The 22,125-nt window shown below is 45.4% G+C and overlaps 1 protein-coding gene and 1 non-coding gene across 7 annotated transcripts in view; both read right to left on the reverse strand.

The window, feature by feature from the left end:
* CASP8AP2 (caspase 8 associated protein 2) overlaps nucleotides 1-14,804 on the reverse strand; it is a 46,771-nt gene extending 31,967 nt beyond the window's left edge. For 2 of the 6 annotated variants that reach the window (XR_499812.3, XM_008006621.3), the window contains exon 1: nucleotides 14,705-14,804. The gene's annotated coding sequence lies outside the window, so the exon portion shown is untranslated. Of the gene's footprint in view, nucleotides 1-14,530 lie in introns of all 6 variants that reach the window. The other 4 variants (XR_499811.3, XM_008006619.3, XR_499810.3 and 1 more) reach the window with 3 other exon arrangements.
* Nucleotides 14,805-21,475: 6,671 nt separating this feature from the next.
* LOC119625540 (small nucleolar RNA U13) lies at nucleotides 21,476-21,579 on the reverse strand. Its single transcript, XR_005241732.1, has one exon. It is a non-coding gene; the product is annotated as a small nucleolar RNA U13 (small nucleolar RNA).
* Nucleotides 21,580-22,125: the final 546 nt, after the last annotated feature.

A 22,125-nucleotide genomic window follows, 5' to 3' on the forward strand; every position in this document is an offset into this window, starting at 1 on the left:
TCTACTGAAAACTAGGCAGAATGCTATGGAAAGATAGGTAGCAAAACACACACACACACCCCTGCATGTTAAATCAAGTGAAGAAAAAATGATCCAAAGTACTAGGGGAGAAGATCTAGTCTATACTCAGATCAATTAAAAAGTATCTAAGTTTTTTTTTGTTTTTTTTTTTTTTAAAAAGACAGAGTCTCCCTCTGTCACCCAGGCTGCAGTGCAGTGGCACAACAGCTCACTGCAACCTCCCTGGGCTCAAACAAGGACAAAACAAAAACTGAAAATCATGGGCAATGTCTTATGGGTGTAGTTCATGCAAGAAAGATATCAACACTCTCATCATTGGATTCATATTCAAAGATAAGATCATGGTTCTACTACAAGAGATAAATAAAATCAAGGTGTATTATCTTTTTTCCTCCATTCCTCACATTCCTCAATCTAACATTTGTTTCAATTAGCTCATTTGATTAACTGTTATAAAATAGCCTGCACAATTACAAAAAGCACAAATAACATAATCACGTCTGGTAACTAACATAACTGACTCTGCAAAGCAAAATCCAACTGGTGAAATCAGATACTTAGAGGTTTCCTAATGAGAAATCTACTAGTAGTAGCTGTAAGCTGTCACGTGGAGAGGGGAGCATTAGTCATGGGGTTTCCTCTCAGAATAATGGAGAATCTAATGATTTGGTTAAAGAGATCAAACAGATCAAAGCTTTCGCTGCACTATTATTTCATACAGTTTTAGTTTATACTAATGGCAGGTATTACTTAAAAAAAAAAAAAGTGTGGTAACTCACACCTGTAATTTCAGCACTTTGGGAGTAAGGTAGAAGGACTGCTTGATCCTAGGAGTTTGGGACCAGCTTGGGCAACATGGCAAAACCACATCAAGACAAAAAAAAATACAAACGGGCTGGGCATGGTGGCTCATGCCTGTAATCCCAGCACTTTGGGAGGCCAAGGTGGGTGGATCACAAGGTCAAGAGTTTGAGACCAGCCTGGCCAACATGGCGAAACCCCGTCTCTACTAAGAATACAAAAATTAGCCAGGCATGGTGGGGCGTGCCTGTAATCCCAACTAGGCTGAGGCAGGAAAATTGCTTGAACCCGGGAGGTGGAGGTTGCAGTGAGCTGAGATTGCGCCACTGCACTCCAGCCTGGGTGACTGAGCAAGACTCTGTCTTGAAAAACAAACAAAAAACGTCACAACTGTAATCCTAGCACTTTGGGACATCAAGGTGGTAGGTTCACTTGAGCCCAGTAGTTCCCAGCCTGGGCAACATAGGGAGACCCCATTTTTATTTAACAGAATAAATTTTTTTAAAAAGTAGGCAGGCATGGTGGTTCACACCTATAGTACTATCTACTTCAGTAGCTGAGATGGGAGGATCTCCTGAGCCTGTGAGGTGGAGGCTACAGTGAGCTGTGATCATGCCACTGTACTCCAGCCAGGGCGACAGAGTGAGAGACCATGTTTCAAAAATAATAATTTAAAAAAAAGGAAGAAAAAGAAGAAGACTCGACCTAGTAAGTTAAACCTGGAAATAAATATAAATCTAAGAGACTTGGTAATCCTGGGTCTCTTTTTTAACAATTAGTCAAGAGCAATAATAAGAGGGGAAGAATAGAACAGGAAGTTTGATCTGTAACTGACTGTGAACAGCCAACTGAGAAAATACTACTTTTGGACCAGCTAATAATGGATCTTTTGCCCCCATCTGTCTTAAATTTTTCTCCAAATTTTTTGTCAGATCATTATCTCCACATCTTAATTCTAGGTCCCCACCACCAAAGATATTTTTTATTTTTTATTTTATTTTTTGAGACAGAGTCTCGCTCTGTTGCCCATGCTGGAGTGCAGAGGTGCATCTCTGCTCACTGCAAGCTCCGCCTCCCCAGTTCACGCCATTCTCTTGCCTCAGCCTCCCATATAGCTGGGACTACAGGTGCCCGCCACCACGCCCGGCTATTTTATTTTTTTTTTTTTTGTATTTTTAGTAGAGACGGGGTTTCACCGTGTTAGCCAGGATGGTCTCGATCTCCTGACCTTGTGATCCGCCTGCCTCGGCCTTCCAAAGTGCTAGGATTACAGGCGTGAGCCACCGTGTCCGGCCGCCAAAGGTATTTTTTAAAAGATTATTTATAAATTAAGAAGTAACTGCTCATTTCTTAATTGTATCACATGATGCATTAATAGTACTTCAAAATTTCTGAGAACATATACAGTAATATAGAGAAGTCATCAAAAGAAGTTATATGTGTGTGGCTTCTCACTGTGTACACATGAAAAAGTTAAAGGTTCTTAGCTTCCTAGGCTGTAGGAAAAGGAAAAAAGTAGTTAAAGGGACTGTGACAGTTATGCCTCTCAATTCCAAATCGATACTTCTGTGATAAAGGAGCTAGGCCTTGTAGACATTTCTCCTTTGCTAACTGGCACAAGGTTAAACCTTATCAGAATGGTGGAGGAACAATGGAAGAGGAAGGGGGATTCTTTCCCTAGTTTCGGTGCATCTGGCTAGCAAGGCTCCTACAGAGCCTGCTGTCCCAGCATTCAGTTCCTGCAGGGCGGTTTTCCACAGGCTCACTTCCGGTACATCAGGTTCCTATTATGATTGGCTCTTGCAGAACACGGCTTCCTTCTGCTAGGTTCACGGAGAGGGCAGCTTCTCCAACTCATAGATCCTCTAGCACCCAGGAGCTTCCCTATACAACTCCTCTGGCCGATTTAGAACAGAGCAAAACACTTAGCAATGTCTCCACCATCCAGCTGACCCCAGCAATGCTCTTTCCATGAGGTCTGGATCCCATGCTTAGAGTGAGGGAACACAGCTCTTCTTTGGATGATCTATCAAAACCCCAGCGGTCATAGCTGCTCCCTATATCTGATATTCCTATATTTTTCAGTTATTCCTTAACTATTACTAGACAATTACTAGTTACTTCAACCCTGTCAACAATTTTTTTTTTTTTTTTGAGACGGAGTCTCGCTCTGTCTCCCAGTCTGGAGTGCAGTGGTGCGATCTCGGGTCACTGCAAGCTCCACCTGGGTTCACGCGCCTGCCTCAGCGTCCCGAGTAGGTGGGACTACAGGCGCCCACTACCACACCCTGCTAATTTTTTTGTGTAAAGACGGGGTTTCACTGCGTTAGCCAGGATGGTCTCGATCTCCTGATCTCATGATCTGCCCGCCTCGGCCTCCCAAAGTGTTGGGATTACAGGCGTTAGCCACTGCACCTGGCCTTTTTCTTTGTGATACGGAGTCTCGCTCAGCCACCCAGGCTGGAGTGCAGTGGCGCGATCTCGGCTCACTGCAAACACCGTCTCCTCAATTCAAGCGATTCTCTCGTCTCAGCCTCCGGAGTAGCTGGGATTACAGGCACCCGCCATCATGCCTGGCTAATTTTTGTATTTTAGTAGAGACGGGGTTTCGCCATGTTGGCCAGGCTGATCTTAAACTTCTGACCTCAGGTGATCCGCCCGCCTTGGACTCCCAAAGTGCTAGGATTACAGGCGTGAGTCACGGAACCCGGTCAATAATTCTTTATACTAAACTTTCCCTTTCAAATTACTATATGGTTTTTGTCTACTGACTGAACTCTGACTGATACAGATAACTCAGTCACAATTGGGCTGGCGCAGTGGCTCATGCCTGTAATCCCAGCACTCTGGGATGGATGGAGGCAGTGGCCTCCTTAAGGTCAGGAGTTCAAGAGCAGCCTGACCAACACAGTGAAACCTCATCTCTACTAAAAATACAAAAATTAGCTGGGCGTGGTGGTGGGTGTATATAATGCCGCTATTCTAGAGGCTGAGGCAGGAGACTCACTTGAACCTAGGAGGCAGAGGTTGCAGTGAGCCAAGATCACACCACTGCACTCCATCCAGCTTAGGCAACAGAGCGATTCTCTGCTCAAAAAAAACCCCAAAAAACCAAAAAGCCAAAAAAACAAATTTTTTTTTTTTTTTTTTCCTGAGACGGAGTCTCGCTCTGTCGCCCAGGCTGGAGTGCAGTGGCAGGATCTCAGCTCACTGCAAGCTCCGCCTCCCGGGTTCACGCCATTCTCCTGCCTCAGCCTCCCAAGTAGCTGGGACTACAGGCGCCCGCCACCTCGCCCAGCTAGTTTTTTGTATTTTTTAGTAGAGACGGGGTTTCACCATGTTAGCCAAGATGGTCTCGATCTCCTGACCTCCTGATCCGCCCGTCTCGGCCTCCCAAAGTGCTGGGATTACAGGCTTGAGCCACCGCGCCCGGCCAAAAACAAATTGTTACAATAGAGATTTTAACATTATTTTCTCTAATGATCAAGCGGTTAAAGAAATTTAAGCATATAGCTCTGAATACAAAATTGACAGGTTTGATCTGATAATTTTATAACCCTGCATACCACAATTAAGAGAACTTACACTACTTTTAAGTGCATTTATAAATATTGTCTATGTATCAAGCCGCAGTGCAAGTTTCCACAAATATCAAAGAAATGCTTCCATCTAGCCCAATAAAATTCAAAGTTAACAATGCACTTTCCAATTTCCCAGGTCATTTGGAAATTAATAAACATAGGTCAAAGAACAAATACTAATGGAAACTGGGAAAAAGTATAGAACTGAGTAACAATGAATACAACACAGAAAATTTATGGGATAAAACCAAAATAGTACTTTTAAAGGCAAAGTTACAGTACTAAATGTATAGGAAGAAAGGACAAAACATTAATGAGGCCATCACCTCAAGAAGTTAGAAAAAGAACAAAGTAAACCCAAAGAAATAAAAATATAACCAGCAAGGCCGGGCACAGTGGCTCACGCCTGTAATCCCAGCACTTTGGGAGGCCGAGGCAGGTGGATCACGAGGTCAGGAGATCAAGACCATCCTGGCTAATGTGGTGAAACCCCATCTCTACTAAAAATACAAAAACAAAATTAGCTGGACATGGTGGTAGGCGCCTGTAGTCCCAGCTACTTGGGAGGCTGAGGCAGGAGAATGGCGTGAACCCGGGAAGCGGAGGTTGCAGTGAGCTGAGATTGTCCCATTGCATTCCAGCCTGGGTGACAGAGCGAGACTCTGTCTCAAAAACAAACAAACAAAATATATCTATATAACCAGCAAAAACTAACTAACAAGCACTAGAAAGATCAATAAAAATACAAGTTGGTTCTGTGAAAAGAGAAATAAGCATATCTATGGCAAAACTAATCAGCAAAAAGAAAGAAAGCAAAAACACTACACATTTTAAAACGATTAGGCCGGGCACAGTGGCTTGTGCTTGTAATCCCAGCACTTTGGGAGGCTCAGGCGGAGGATCATTTGAGCCCAGTTCAAGACCAGCCTAGGCAACATAATGAGACTCTGTCTCTAAAAGTAATAATAATAATAATGAAAGGTTAATCTGTTCCAGACAACAGAAAAAACTTTGTGAATAAGCAAATAATTATTTGAGGCGAATACAACCTTAATTTCAAAACTGGTTGGGGCCGGGCGCGGTGGCTCAAGCCTGTAATCCCAGCACTTTGGGAGGCCGAGACGAGCGGATCACGAGGTCAGGAGATCGAGACCATCCTGGCTGACACGGTGAAATCCCGTCTCTAATAAAAAATACAAAAAACTAGCCGGGCGAGGTGGCGGGCGCCTGTAGTCCCAGCTACTCGGGAGGCTGAGGCAGGAGAATGGCGTGAACCTGGGAGGCAGAGCTTGCAGTGAGCTGAGATCCGGCCACTGCACTCCAGCCCGGGCAACAGAGCGAGACTCCGTCTCAAAAAAAAAAAAAAAAAAACTGATTGGGCTGGGCAAGGTGGCTCATGTCTGTAATCCCAGCACTTTAGGAGGCCGAGGTGGGCGGATCACAAGGTCAGAAGATCGAGGCCATCCTGGCTAACACGGTGAAACCCCGTCTCTACTAAAAATACAAAAAAATTAGCCGGGCGTGGTGGCGGGCGCCTGTAGTTCCAACTACTTGGGAGTCTGAGGCGGGAGAATGGTGTGAACCCAGGAGGCCAAGGTTGCAGTGAGCCAAGATCGCACCACTGTACTCCAGCCTGGGCAACAGAGCGAGACTCTCTCAAAAACAACAACAACAACAACAACAACAACAACAACAAAAAAAAAACAAAACTGGTCAATAATAGAGCAAAACAAAAAAAACTGCAAGACCAGACAACTACAAGCCAACCTTTCTTATAAACATAAACAGAAATAGCCTTAAAAAAAAAAATTTGGCCTGTCATCCCAGCACTTTGGGAGGCCAAGGTGGGTGGATTGCTTGATGTCAGGAATTCAAGACCAACTTTGTTAACATGGTGAAGTCCCGTCTCTATTAGAAACACAAAAATTAGGCGGGCATGGTAGTGCACACCTGTTATACCAGCTACTCAGGAAGCTGAGGCAGGAGAGTAGCTTGAACCTGGGAGGCAGAGGTTGCAGTGAGCCAAGATTGCGCCACTCTCCAGTCTGCGCAACAGAGTGAGACTCTGTAGCAAAAAAAAAAAAAAAAAAAAAAACACCCACCACCAACTGAATCCAGCAAGATATTAAACAAAAAAGCACTACAGACAAGTGAGATGTATCCCAAAAACGTGAGGATGTCTAACATTAAAAAACTAATTCGTGGGCTGGGTGCAATGGCTCACGCCTGTAATCCCAGCAATTTGGGAGGCTGAGGTGGGTGGATCACGAGATCAGGACACAGAGACAATCCTGGCTAACATGGTGAAACCCCGTCTCTACTGAAAATACAAAAACAAAATTAGCCAGGTGTGGTGGTGGGCGCCTGTAGTCCCAGCTACTTGGGAGTCTGAGATGGGAAAATGGCATGAAGCTGGGAGTGGAGGTTGCAGTGAGCTGAGATTGTGCCACTGCATTCCAGCCTGGGTGACAGAAGGAGACTCTGTCTCAAAACAAACAAACAAACAAACAAACAAAAAACAATTAGCAACCAAGTGTGGTGGCTCATGCCTAAATCCCAGCACTCTGGGAAGCCTAGGCAGGCGGACAGATCTGAGGTCAGAAGTTCAAGACCAGGCTGGCTAACATGGTGAAACCCTCTCTCTACTAAAAATAAAAAAAATTAACCAGGTATGCTGATGCGCACCAGTAATCCCAGCTACTTAGGAGGCTCAGGCACAAGAATTGCTTGAGCGTGGGGAAGGCAGAGGTTGAAGTGAGCCGAGATTGTCCCACTGCACTCCAGCCTGGGCAATAGAGCAAGACTGTCTCAAAAAAAAAATAAATAAATAAATAAACAAACAAATAAAAAAATTAGTGGCTGGGTGCCAGGGTACAGTGGTTCACACCTGTAATCCCAGCACTTTGGGGGAAGGCCGAGGTGGGTGCATCACTTCAGGCCAGGAGTTTGAGACCAGCCTGGGCAACACGGCGAAATCTCATCTCTACAAAAAATACAAAAATTAGCCAGGCGTAGTGACACACGCCTATGGTCCCAACCATACTTAGGAGGCTGAGGTGGGAGGATTGCTTAAGCACACCCAGGAAGCAGAGATTGCTGTGAGCCAAGATCAAGTCACTGCATTGCAGCCTGAGTGATAGAATGAGACCCTGTCTCAAAACAAACAAACAAATGCTAACATTAATAAACACGTTCCTGTAGGTAGAAACTAACCAAGTCCAAAACAAGAGATCATCTTTCCATCCATATCTGCTCACTTCCTGATTTCTCTATTTCTTGGAGTAGTACTAACATTCCCTAACAGACTACTGATCTACTGATGCTACCTCTGAAATGTTTCTCCTATTTATCCCCATTCTCGCCATTTCGATTTGTTTCAGGCCCCACTATAGCTACCTAATTATTTCGCCGCTCCAAATACATGCTACGCACAACTACTGGGTTAGTTCTACCGCAATCCTGCTCAAAAAACTTTACTTCCTGATTTTTAATAAATAAAGTACAAAGTCCTTATCCCGGTTGGGCGCACTGGCTCATGCCTATAATCCCAGCGCTCTGGGAGGCCTAGGCAAGCGGATTATGAGGTCAAGAGATCGAGACCATCCTGGCCAACATGGTGAAACCCCGTCTCTATTAAAAATACAAAAAAAGGCCGGGCGCGGTGGCTCAAGCCTGTAATCCCAGCACTTTGGGAGGCCGAGACAGGCGGATCACGAGGTCAGGAGATCGAGACCATCCTGGCTAACACGGTGAAACCCCGTCTCTACTAAAATACAAAAAAAATTAGCCATGCGAGGTGGCGGGCGCCTGTACTCCCAGCTACTCGGGAGGCTGAGGCAGGAGAATGGCATGAACCCAGGAGGCGGGGCTTGCAGTGAGCTGAGATCCGGCCACTGCACTCCAGCCTGGGCAACAGAGCCAGACTCTGTCTCAAAAAAAAAAAAATACAAAAAAATTAGCTGGGCATGGTGGTGCGTGTCTGTAGTCCCAGCTACTTGGGAGGCTGAGGCAGGAGAATTGCTTGAACCCAGGAGAAGGAGGTCGCAGTGAGCTAAGATCATGCCACAGAGTGAGACTCCATTTAAAAAAAAAAACAAAAAACTTCCTTATCCTGATATAGACTGACGCCTACCATTCTAGCTCCATTATTCACTGTCTCAAGGTTTCCAAAATCCCAAGGTTCAATTAAATTAGGCTCATGTTTGCAAACACTTCTTGACACAATCTCCCCACATCTGTTCCTCACGACATCTATCTATAAGTTCACAATCAAGTATGGGTGTGAACACGCACAGAACAGAACATGTGAAGGCAAGATCAGAATGTGAGAATAAAGTGTAGAAAGTCATAGGCTCGGAGGTTGCAGTGAGCCAAGATCGTGCTACCACACTCCAGCCTGGATGACAGTGAGACTCTCTCAAAAAAAAAAAAACAAACAAGAAAACGTCAGGGGATGTATTACGTGATTAAGATACTTGGATTCCATCTAGAAGGGAATGGGGTAACCAGTGAAGGTTTTTAAAGCAGGGGAATATAATGATCAAATCTGCATCTTAGAAGTTGAACTCTGGCAAGAGTCTGGAAAATATGAGTGGGAAGGGAGATACAAAAGGCTACCAAAACAAGGCAGAAGACAAAGAGGTGTCACTCTAAGTTCTTAGTAGTGGAAATAAAAATAAGAAATAGAGGCCGGGCGCGGTGGCTCAAGCCTGTAATCCCAGCACTTTGGGAGGCCGAGACGGGCGGATCACGAGGTCAGGAGATCGAGACCATCCTGGCGAACACGGTGAAACCCCGTCTCTACTAAAAATACAAAAAACTAGCCGGGCGAGGTGGCGGGCGCCTGTAGTCCCAGCTACTCCGGAGGCTGAGGCAGGAGAATGGCGTAAACCCGGGAGGCGGAGCTTGCAGTGAGCTGAGATCCGGCCACTGCACTCCAGCCTGGGCGACAGAGCCAGACTCCGTCTCAAAAAAAAAAAAAAAAAAAAAAAATAAGAAATAGATCTTGGCTGGGCACGGTGGTTCATGCCTGTAATTCCAACATTTTGGGAGGCTGAGGCAGGAGGATTGCTTGTGCACAGTTCAAGACCAGCCTGGGCAACACAGTGAGACTCTGTATCTACAGAAAACAGAAAACTTAGCTGGGTGTGGTGGCACATGCTTCCGGAGGCTGCAGTAAGCTGTCACTGCACCGCTGCACTCCAGCCTGGGTCAAAGAGTGAGACTGTCTCAAAACAAAACAAAACCAAAAAACCCACAAAACACTAAAAACAGATCTGAGAGGTAGTCAACAAAATTTAATGGAAAGTGTACTCAAATGGCCAGTCTTCCCCCATTTCAAATTGTTCTTCAAACCTCAGTATGAGTTATTTACGAAATGCAAACATGATCGTGTTCCCAACTCTGCTTAAACCCTTCAGTGCCTAGGCTGGGTGCAGTGGCTCATGCCTGTAATCCTAGCACTTTGGGAGGCCGAGGCGGGCGATCGCCTGAGGTCAGGAGATCACCTGAGGTCAGGAGATCACCTGAGGTCAGGAGTTTGAGATCAGCCTGGCTAACATGGTGAAACGTCATCTCTACTAAAAATACAAAAATTAGCCAGGCGTAGTGGCACATGCTTGTAATCCCAGCTACCTGGAAGGCTGAGGCAGGGGAATTTCTGGAAGCTGGGAGGGGGAGGCTGCAATTAGCACAGATAGTGCCACTATACTCCAGTCTGGGGCACAGGACACTTTGTCTCAAAAAAACAAAACAAAACAAAACAAAACCCCTTCAGTGCTTCCTGCTGATTTCAGGATAAAAAACAAATTCTGAGGCCAGACGCAGTGGCTCAAGTCTGTAATCCCAGCACTTTGGAAAGCCGAGGCAGGCAGATCACCTTTGTTCAGGAGTTCAAGACCAGTCTGGTCAACATGGTGAAACACCATCTCTACTAAAAATACAAAAATTGGCCAGACATGGTGGTTCACACCTGTAATCCCAGCTACTTGGGAGGCTGAGGCAGGAGAATCACTTGAATCTGAAAGGAGGAGGTTGCAGTGAGCTGAGATCACGCCATTTAACTCGAGCCTGGGCAACAGAGAGAGACTCCATCTCAAAAAACAAAGGAAATATATAATATATACACTTTTTTTTTTTTTTGAGTCTCACTGTGTCGCTCAGACTGGAGTGCAGTGGCACAATCTCTGCTCACTGCAACCTCTGCCCTCCGAGTTCAAGCGATTCTCTTGCCTCAGCCTCCTGAGCAGCTGGGATCACAGGCGCCTGCCGCCGCGCCCAGGTAATTTTTTGTAGTTTTAGTAGAGACGGGGTTTCACCATCTTGGCCAGGCTGGTCTTGAACTCCTGACCTCATGATCCACCTGCCTCAGCCTCCCAAAGTGCTGGGATCACAGGTATGCGCTACCGCACCCGGCCCTATATATACACTTCCAATGTGTAACTTTTGTATGCTGGCTGGTACATTTTTTTTTTCGCTTTTGAGTGAATTAATAAGGTATAATTAATTGTGTCTTAACTTTTAAAACAAATTTGTAGATGGAGGCAACTGGGATGTTTGTGATAATGGATAAGAAAGACATCCTTGACCTGTAGTTAAATTGGTTTGAATTGCAGATATTCATTATTGAATTTACTCCTGTTTTCTCATACTTTGGAAAAGACATCTGAACAATAAATGAATCCTGGATAGTGTACTCTCCTTCAAACAATGAAGTGATATTAATACTTGCCTGAAGGAGATGCATACTACAGGAGAGAGCCCTTAGACTATGTCAGGCCACACTATGAACCTCCCCCTACCCTCCTTTTTGTTTCTGTTACTGTACTAACATTGTGGATAAATGACATGAAATTCTGCATAATGTGAACAGGATAAACTATTTATAAATTGAAAAAAAAAACACCAACAACAAAAAGAACCACGGGGCTTCTGCAGGGAATACTCTTTCCTCAATATTCTACTTTCACTTAGCTCTTCTTTGATATTTTGCTTAAGTCATTTTGAGTCCACCCTCTCTTCCCACTAAGTCAGGCCTTCTGTTACGTACTCTTACCCCATTGTGTCCTTTCCCTACATGACCTCTTCTTGAAGTTCATGATTCCATTTTTGTGGGAATCCTGGAGAAATGTCCATCTCACCCAATGGACCACCCAATGGTTCTCCATAAAGACTAGGACCATCTCTGTTCTGTTCCCCAGCACTCACTGTATCCCTCGCTCTCAGTAGGCCTAGCAGAATGGCAAGTAATAAAAGAATATCTGTTGAATTAATGAAATTCCCAGTTTGAAAGACAATTTTCATGTTTCTAGCTATCAAGGATAGTCAGGCTTTAACTGCAATGGAGAACCAGTGAAGTCATGTTGAGTTATCTGTAGGACATCCAGATAAAGATGTCTAACAGCGGCCGGGGGTGGTAATCCCAGCACTTTGGGAGGCCGAGGCAGGTGGATCACGAGGTCAGGAGTTCAAGACCAGCCTGACCAACATGGTGAAACCCCGTCTCTACTAAAAATACAAAAAAATTAGCTGGGCATGGTGGTGCGCACCTGTAATCCCACTACTCGGGAGGCTAAGGCAGGAGAATTGCTTGAATCCAGGAAGCGGAGGTTGCAGTGAGATCACACCATTGCACTCCAGCCTGGGTGACAGGGCAAGATTCCATCTCAAAAAGAAAAGAAAAGAAAAGAAAAGAAAAGAAAAGAAAAGAAAAGAAAAAGCCGGGTGTGGTGGCTCATGCCTGTGATCCCAACACTTTGGGAGGCCAAGGCTGGTGGATCACCTGAGGTCAGGAGTTTGAGACCAGCCTGGCCAACATGGTGAAACCCCAATCTCTACTAAAAATACAAAAATTGGCTGGGCGTGGTGGCGTGTGCCTATAATTCCGGTTACTCCAGAGATACAGAAGAATCGCTTGAACCTGGGAGGCAGAGGTTGCAGTGAGCTGAGATTGTGCCACTGCACTCCAGCCTGGGCAACACAGCAAGACTCCAACTCGGCGGGGGGGATGTCAAACAGCTGGAAATGTCATACAGAAAAGGCATGGTAAGTACTATCATTTGGGATTCATTAGCACCTTAGTGATAGGTGAGATTAGGCTCTTGAAATCACATAGGCCAGTGATTCTCCTGGAAGGAGAGGAAGAGGAGGAGGAAGAAAAATGTATCAGAACCTCTTGGGAAATGGGTCTTTTTTACTTTCCCTTACCTTCTCCCATTTGAGGATCTCAATATATGAGAGTTGCTACCGATAGAAGTGATGCACCTATGAAAGTGTAGAGGCAAAATTTTCAAAGTTGAGAACCATCATGCTGAAAAAGAGTTTGTACTGGGAGGCCAAGGCAGGTGGATCACCTGAGGTCAGGAGTTCAAGACCAGCCTGGCCAATATGGTGAAACCTCATCTGTACTAAAAATACAAAAATTAGCTAGACATGGTGGCACACACTTATAATCCCAGCTACTGGGGAGGCTGAGGCAGGAGAATTGCTTGAACCTGGGAGGCGGAGGCTGCAGTGATCTGGGATCATGCCACTGCAACTCCAGCCTGGGCAACAGAGTAAGACTCTGTCTAAAAACAAAATGTTTGTAAGCAGATTTATTCATACATAATCTTTTCTGGAACAATTCCAATAGATTCAGATGTGAAAGCAAAGTAGATAGGAGAAGGATCACGTAGCCTTTTGTCATAGGTAGTCTGAAGAAAGTTTTCTTTTCAAAATTGAGAGAATGTGGCCGGGCGTGGTGGCTGCTCACACTTGTAATCACAGTACTTTGGGAGGTTGAGGGCAGTCTGATCACTTGAGCCCAGGAGTTCGAGACCAGCCTGGGAAACATGGCAAAACCCAGTCTCTACAAAAAATACAAAAATTAGCCAGGCATGCTGGTGCGCACCTATAGTTCCAGCTACCTGAAAGGCTGAGGTAAGGATTGCTTGAGCCCAGGAGGTCAAACCTGTAGTGAGCCGAGATCTTGCCACTGTACTCCAGCCTGGGCTATAGTCTCAAAAAAAAAAAAAAAAAAAAAAATCACTACAAAACTGAGAATGTGTCCTTAATGTAGACGCTAAAAGATAAGAAATAAAATTTAGAGAAAAACACACAAGCATTTGTAGAGAAAAACAGGGAAAAGCCAGAGGAGACAGTCTGTATTTTTACGCTCACGGGAAAGGCTAATACTAATACAGCAAGACCCCAGAAGAAAATGTGAGGGGCAAATACTAACAAAAACTATTACATATGGCACATTTACTATGTTCCAGGCACTAACCTAAATGGTCTAAATACATTATTCACGTAGTTTAAATCCTCCTCAGAGTTCTATGAGGTCCATATTATCCTTTTTCCCATTTTACAGATGAGGAAAACACAGACGATCAAGAAATTGCACAAGGCAACCAGCTGGTAAGTGGCAGAGCTGAAATTAGACCCCAGGTCTGTCTGTAAAGCAAGATGGCCAAAATCAAGAATATTCAATGCAATATAAATGTTTTTGGAAAGAAGGCCATCTCTTGTAAAACGGAACGCCAGGAAAAGATAATTGGAGGGCATAGCGGGGATAGGAGGGCAGATGGGAGAATCCCTGCCATGAAAGCCTCTGTTCCCCCTCCAATCAAAGAGGCGCTGAGGGAGATGGGAGGAAGGGCCTCGAGGAGAAGCGAAATGTTTGCTGGTGGAGATGTGAGAACGGAAAAAGACCAGGAAGAGTCGAAGAATCAAAGACAACTTGATGCCTGAAGTACAAATGCTCAGCTCCTGCGAATTCTACATTCACATCTGAGTTAGGGCCTACTATGTGCTAGGGATGAATCTAGACGCTGCAAAAATGAAAATAAACGTATTGAGGCATGTTGGTTTGATGCCTAAATAAACGTATCAGAAACAATCAACATCAACGATCACCTGCCACTCCAGGAAACCCATTTCTCCAAAGAACTCCATCTGAAAGCTTTTAAGAGTATATTCCAAAGAGAGACTGGATGGTGGGGGGGGGAGGGGCAGGACGAGCGGCCGAAGGGACAATTCCTGGGCGCGCCCGCCCATAGCCCCCCTCCAGACCCTCTCGAGGGACGACAGAGGGACGCAGGGAGCAAGCCCTGAAGCTGCACCGGGGGCGGAGGGAACGTGGCTACCTGCGCAGCCAGACGTCAGGCGCGGCCCTTCCCCGACCTACTTGGCCGCTCCAGATGAACTCCCTCCGACTCTCTGGCTTCCCAGGGGCCGCCGACCTCCACTCGGGGGACTACCGCGCCATGCAGCCTCTTCCTTAGCAGTCCCTCACGGACCGGGCCCCTACGGCAACTTACCCGCCCTGCCCGGCCCAAGACAACCCGGTTCCTTTCTGCCCACCGAGGTCCCCCTGGCATCTCCACCAATACCAGAGCGCAATCAGGGTACGGAGGCGGGACTGAGTGCCTATGGCCAATCATATCAGACGCAAAGCACGTCGCAGCGCCCACAACTAGTTCCCGCCTTTGGAAGGGAAAAAAAAAAAACACGGTTGGCGCCAAACTCCTGTAATCTTCCTAGGGCTTTAAGAGAAAGAGGCGGGGTGTAAGGTGGCGGGGAAGGCGACGGGGCGGGGCTTCAATACGGAAGGGACTGACCCGAGTAGAAGTAGGGGCCTGGCCTGAGAGAAGCTCTTTAGTGAAAGAGACAGGAAGCCTTGAGAAGTCTGTGATTTATTTAATCCTTTACTCTTAAAATTCTGCTGTCAGCTGCGTGCTAGACAAAATGCTGGGCTCGATTACGATGAATAAATTTGTTCCCTGCCCTCAGACGCGTTCCTGGATGATAGGCAGACAAACAACTTAGCTTAGGATGTTGGGAGCCTTAAGGAGGGGATACTAGTCTAGCGAGGCAGGAGAGAGAAGAGCTTGTTAGAGGGTGGAATACCTGACTTGTCTTATAGAACCTGTAGTAATGGGGGGTGCCGGTAGGTCTAGCCTCAGGAGCTCAGCCTGCGCATTGATAGGTGCGAAAATGAGGCCACCTTCCTCGCTACTTATAGTCTGCCTATATTCATCCTTACCCATTTCCTCTTGGTTGTCCACTTAGATTTTTTTTTCTTTTCTCTTTGTCGCTCAGGCTGGAGCACAGTGGCGCAATCTCGGCTCCTTGCAACTTCCACCTCCAGGGTTCGACAGATCCACCCACCTCTGTCTCCAGAGTAGCTGGGACCACACACGCAAGCAACCACCACCCCTGGCTGTTTTGTTTGGTTGTGTTTTTTTCTGAGATGGAGTTTCACTCTTGTTGCCCAGGCTGGAGTGCAATGGCGCGATCTCAGCTCACTGCAACCTCCGCCTCCCGGGTTCAAGTGATTCTCCTGCCTCAGTCTCCCGAGTGGCTGGGACTGCACAAACGTGTTACCACGCCCAGCTAATCTTTGTATTTTTAGTAGAGACAGGGTTTCGCCATGTTGGCCAGGCTGGTCTCGAACTCCTGTCCTCAGGTGATCCGCTGGGCTCCGCCTCCCAAAGTGCTGGGATTACAGGCATGAGCCACCCACGCCCGGCCACCCCTGGCTAATTTTTAAAATTTTTTGTAGACATGAGGTCTTGCTATGTTGCCCAGACTGGTCACAAACTCCTGGGCTCAAACAATCCTCCTGCCTCAGTCTCCCAAAATGCTGGGATTACAGGTGTGAGTCACTGTGCCTGACGCCATTTAGTCTTAACTGCCATATCAACCGATTCATTTTCATTGTTTTTTTTGAGGTTTGCTCTTGTCGCCCAGGCTGGAGTGAAGTGGCATGATCTCAGCTCACTGCAACCTCCACCTCCCGGGTTCATGCGATTTTCCTGCCTCAGCCTCCCAAATAGCTGGGATTACAGGGGCCTGCCACCACGCCTGGCTAATTTTTTGTATTTCTAGTAGAGATGGGGTTTTGCCATGTTGGGCAGGCTGGTCTTAAACTCCTGACCTCAGGTAATCCGCCCGCCTTGGCCTCCCAAACTGCTGGGATTACAGGCGTGAGCCACCGCGCCTGGCTTTATTTTTATTCTTTTTTTAGAGACAAGGTCTCAGTTTGTTGTCCCGGCTGGAGTGCAGTGGTGTGATCATAGCTCACTGCATCCTCAAACTCCTAGGTTCAAGCAATCCTCCTACCTCAGCCTCCCAGGTAGCTGGGACCACAGGCACACAACACCACACTCGCCAATTTCTTTCTTTCGTTCTTTTTTTTTTTTTTTTGTAATATAGACAGGGTCTGGCCATGTTGTTGCCTAGGCTGGTCTCCAACTCTTGACCTCAAGCACTCCTCTGACCTCTGCCTTCCAAAGTACTGGTATTACAGGTATGAGCCACTCCACCTAACTTACATATTTTTATTTGCAAATATGCATGGCTTTTTTAAAAAATTAATTAACTTTTTTTTTTTTTTTGAGATGGAGTTTCGTTCTTGTTGCTCAGGCTGGAGTGTAATGGGGTGGTCTTGGCTCACTGCAACCTCCACCTCCCAGGTTCAAGTGATTCTCCTGCCTCAGCCTCCTAAGTAGCTGGGATTACAGGCACCTGCCACCATGCCTGACTAATTTTTTTTGTATTTTTAGTAGAGATGGGGGTTTCACCATGTTGGCCAGGCTGGTCTCGAACTCCTGACCTCAGGTATTCTGCCTGCCTCAGCCTCCCAAAGTGCTGGGATTACAGGCGTGAGCCACTGCATCTGGCTGGCTTTAATTTTTTAAATAAGAGCTTTACTGGGATTTAATTTATTATACTAATAATTCACTCAAATAAGTTGGGTGTGGGAGGGTATTAGATACACAGTCTGCCACTGTCACCCAGGCTGGAGTGCAGTAGCACAATCGTAGTTCACTGTAACCTTGAACTCCTGGGCTCAAGAGATCCTCATGCTTGGGCCTCCCAAGGTACTGGAATTACAGATATGAGCCACTGTGCCTGGCCCCAATTAAAGTGTTGAGTTTTCAGCACCATAAGACAGGGTGAGAAAAAGAAAAACTAAATTAATGAATTTTTGAGTTTGCCTTTTTATAACCTTTCACTTTTGAACCATGTAACTGTTTCACATATTCAAAGACTGAATTAAATCAGAAAGAAAAAAATCCTAAAATGAAAAATTATTTCAAAAAGTTAAACTGTAAAGAGAGAAATGTAACCATAGAGAAAATTCTTTGAAGTGACATTTAAACATAGTACTCTAATTATTGTGAGACAAAGTAAAAAGGGTAAGAAGCCATTTTGCTCATTTCTGCTTGCCGTCTAATTTCACAAAGCCCCTGACTCTGTGAGGAAGTGCAGCTCCCTGAAAAGACGCTTTGAAGGCAAACCAGGATAGAGGACACAGCCCCCAATATCTCTTGCCTGAGTCACTATATTCCTTAAAGGAGTAATATGGATGGGCACGGTGGCTCACGCCTGTAATCCCAGCACTTTGGGAGGCCAAGGAGGGCGGATCACGAGGTCAGGAAATCGAGACCATGCTGGCTAACACGGTGAAACCCTGTCTCTACTAAAAATACAAAAATAAAATAAAATAAAATAGCCGGGCATGGTGGTGGGTGCCTGTAGTCCCAGCTACTGGGGAGGCTGAGGCAGGAGAATGGCGTGAACCTGGGAGGCAGAGCTTGCAGTGAGCCGAGATCACACCACTGCACTCCAGCCTGGGCGACAGAGCAAGACTCCGTCTCAAAAAAAAAAAAAAAAGAAAGGAGGAATATAGTGCCTTTTCCTACACATGAAATAATGTCTGATAGGGTTGGTGATTATGCCTCTGAAATCTATAACTAGATGTACTCCTGCACTGAAACTTCAATGTGATTTTGCACATACTGAACCTTCACCACAGGTATATGAACACTGGGCTGAAATACTGTGCTGCAGCAGTCTGACTGAAGTCTGAAGGACAGCCCATGGGCTGTAGACCTCAGTCTATAGTCCTTAGTAAGACTATAGACTGAATAAAACTAATTTTTTTTTTTTTGAGATGGAGTCTGGCTCTGTCCCCCAGGCTGGAGTGCAGTACCATAATCGCAGCTCACTGCAATGTCTGCCTCCCAGGTTCAAGCGATTCTCATGCCTCAGCCTCCTCAGTAGCTAGGATTACAGGCGCACACCACTACGCCCAGCTAATTTTTGTATTTTTAGTGGAGACTAAAATACAACATGGTGAAACCCCGTCTCTACTAAAAATACAAAATTGGCCAGGCATGGTGAGGCATGCCTGTAATCCCAGGTACTCGGAAGGCTGAGGCAGGAGGATCGCTTGAACCCGGGAGGCGGAAGTTGCAGCCAGCCGACATTGCGCCATTGCACTCCAGCCTGGGGGACAGGGCGAGACTCCGTTTCAAAAATAAACAAACAAACAAAAAAACACCCAAACCACAACCCCTCTTTGTTCTCTGGGAATACATGTTTGCTTTGTACCCAAGGTTGCATCTCCCCAATTTGCAAACTGTTTACTAAAGTTTCTTTTGATTTTCTTAAAAACATAAACTTTCTCAGTGGATTTATTGACATAGATAACAGTCTGTTAAGTGAAAAAAGTTGTCTTGGAGTAGTTCTCTTCCTGGTACAGATAGCTTTACTAACAGAAATTTCCTTTATGAGGGTAAATTTCCTTTGCAAAAGGGTAAGTTTATACTTTATTTTAGGCAGTTGGGGAGGTAAAGAGGTTTTACTGAGTCTGCTGGTTCTGATTTTTCTTTACCTCAAAATAATCAATATGTCAAAATGGTCTGTTTCAGGGTTGCATGTTCTGAACCTCTTTAACGTAATCAACAAGCAAAGATTTCTTATAGTTCTGGAGGCTGGGAGATCGAAGATCAAGGAGCCAGTAGATTGATTGTCTGGTGAGGGCTCCCTTCCTGGTTTAGTAGATGGCCACCTTCTTAGTGTATCCTCCCATGGCAGAGAGAGAAGGGACTCTCATCTTCCCCTGCCATTATAAGAGCAGTAATCCTATTATGAGGACCCTGTCCTCAAAACCTCATCTAAATCTAATTACTTCCAAAAGGTCTCACTTCCAAATACCATCACACTGGGGTGTTAAGCCTTCAACATACGAATTTTGGAGGGACACAACATTTAAATCATTTTGACATTTCTTATAATTCACAGTTTCCCCTCCCATACTTTTTTCTTAAATTTATGTCTTAAAAAACCTGAGCTTTTGATCTGTAGAATCTTCTACAGTCTGAGTTTTTCTGATTATAAATTCATGGTGCAGCTTAACATATTCTATCTTCCTCATTTTAAAAAATTGACAGCTGGGGCCAGGCACAGTGGCTCACGCCTGTAATCCTAGCACTTTGGGAGGCCAAGGCTGGCAGATCACTTGAGGCCAGGAGTGTAAGCCCAGCCTGGTCCAACATGGTGAAACCCTGTCTCTACTGAAAATACAAAAATTAGCCAGGTGTGGTGGTGGACGCCTGTAATCCCAGCTACTTGGGAGGCCGAGGCAGGAGAATCGCTTGAACCCAGGAGTTGGAGGTCACAGTGAGCCGAGACTGCGCCACTGTACTTCCAGGCTAGGCGACAGAGCAAGACTCCATCTCAAAAAAAAAAAAAAAAAAAAAAAAAAAAATTGACAGCTGGATCAGAGGTTTGATCCTTTCGGTAAGACTATAGGTAGGTAGCATTATGTTCTTTCATCAAGAGCCATCTAGAGTCTGGTTTTTTTGCCCCTTTTGCTATGTTAGCAGCCATTGATACTTAATGCTTAGATTAATGGATTACTTGGGAATTGCAAAATAGTGGTATTCTAATTTTGTCAATTCTTTTTTTTTTTTTTTTTGGAGACGGTGTCTCACTTTGTTCCCCAGGCTGGAGTGCAGTGGCATGATCTCTGCTCACTGCAAGCTGTGCCTCCCGGGTTCACACTATTCTCCTACCTTAGCCTCCTGAGCAGCAGGGACTGCAGGCGCCCGCCACCATGCCTGGCTAATTTTTTGTATTTTTAGTAGAGACGGGGTTTCACCGTGTTAGCCAGGATGGTCTCGACCTCCAGACCTTGTGATCCGCCCGCCTCGGTCTCCCAAAGTCACGCCTGGGATTACAGGCGTGAGCCACTGTGCCGGCAATTCTTTTTAAAATTAGGTGGACTATTCTGAGGAAGAGACACTTGTCATCATCTTCTATTTAGTTACCCAGTGGTGCAATTCACATATGAGAGGCAGGATACATTTTTAAATTTCTCCCTTTATCAGCTTTCAAGATTGACTTATTAATCTCCAAAGGCAACAAATTTTTAAAATTATTAGTATATATTCATGGACTAAACTAATAGGTTTTGATTCATTATAATTGTTATCTTTATTAAAGCTTAGATTGTATCCTCTTTGGTCAATGGTAGCATCTACAAGTTGATACCCAAGTTCTCTTTACATGACACTCATAATTTTTTTCAAAAATATTAATTTTCAGAGGTCACCAATGGCTGTTGGGTGGGCACTGCCAGCAGAGAAAGTAGCGTAAGACTTAAGAGAGCTTAAGACATTTAAGACCAGGCATGGTGGCTCATGCCTATAATCCCAGCACTTTGAGAGGCCAAGGCTGGAGGATTATTTGAGCCCAGGAGTGGGAGACCAGCCTGGGCAACATAGGGAGACCTTGTCTATTTAAAAAAAAAAAAAAAAAAAAAAAAAAAAAGAAGAGCTGGGCGTGGTGATGCATGCCTGTAATCCCTGCACTTTGGGAGGCCGAGGTGGGTGGATTACTTGAAGTCAGGAGTTTGAGACCAGCCTGGCCAACATGGTGAAACCCTGTCTCTACTAAAAAATACAAAAAATTAGCCAGGTATGGTGGTGCATGCCTGTAATCCCAGCTACTCCAGAGACTCCAGAGGATGAGGCAGGAGGATTGCTTGAACCCAGGAGGCAGAGGTTGCAGTAAACCAAGATCGCCACTTCACTCCAGTCTGGGTGACAGAGTAAGAGACTCTATCTCAAAAAAAAAAAAAAAATTTGGGTGTGGTAGCAGGTTCCTGTAGTCCTAGCTACTCAGGAAGATTGCTTGGGCCCAGGGGTTCAAGGTTACATTGAGCTATGATTGCACCAGTACACTCTAGCCTGGGTGAGAGAGTAAGACCCTGTTTCTAAAATATATACATATTTTTATATCAGACAGGTAATATACTGAGGTCATAACATGGTTTGAGGGAGGCACATATTACACATGTGTGTGAAAACCCAATCATCATGCTTACGAACTACAAAAGGATCAAAGATACTATTTTTTTTAGCGCAAAATTTCAAACATACACAAAAGTTGAAAGAAGAGTACAACAGGCCGGGCGTGGTGGCTTACCTCTGTAATCCCAGCACTTTGGGATGTCGAGGGGGGTGGACTACCTGAGGTCAGGAGTTCGAGACAAGCCTGGCCAACATGGCGAAACCCTGTCTCTAGTGAAAATACAAAAGAAAAAATTAGCTGGGTGTGGTGGTGCATGCCTGTAGTCCCAGCTACTCAGGAGGTTGAGGCAGGAGAATAGCTTGAACCTGGGAGGTGGAGGTTGCAGTGAGCTGAGATTGTGTCACTGCACTCCAGTGTGGGTGACAAAGCGAGACTCCATCTCAAAAAAAAAAAGAAGAGTACGATAAACTCCTATTACCCAATATCTGGTTTCAATAATTACTAATTACTAATACACTGTCAACTTTATGCTCACCATAACCTCTGCCTCCTGGGTTCAAGCGATTCTCCTGCTTCAGCCTCCCCAGTAGCTGGGATTACAGGCATGCACCACCACACCCGGCTAATTTTCTAT

Source organism: Chlorocebus sabaeus, chromosome 13 (genome assembly GCF_047675955.1).
Source record: "Chlorocebus sabaeus isolate Y175 chromosome 13, mChlSab1.0.hap1, whole genome shotgun sequence".
NCBI lineage: Eukaryota > Metazoa > Chordata > Mammalia > Primates > Cercopithecidae > Chlorocebus > Chlorocebus sabaeus.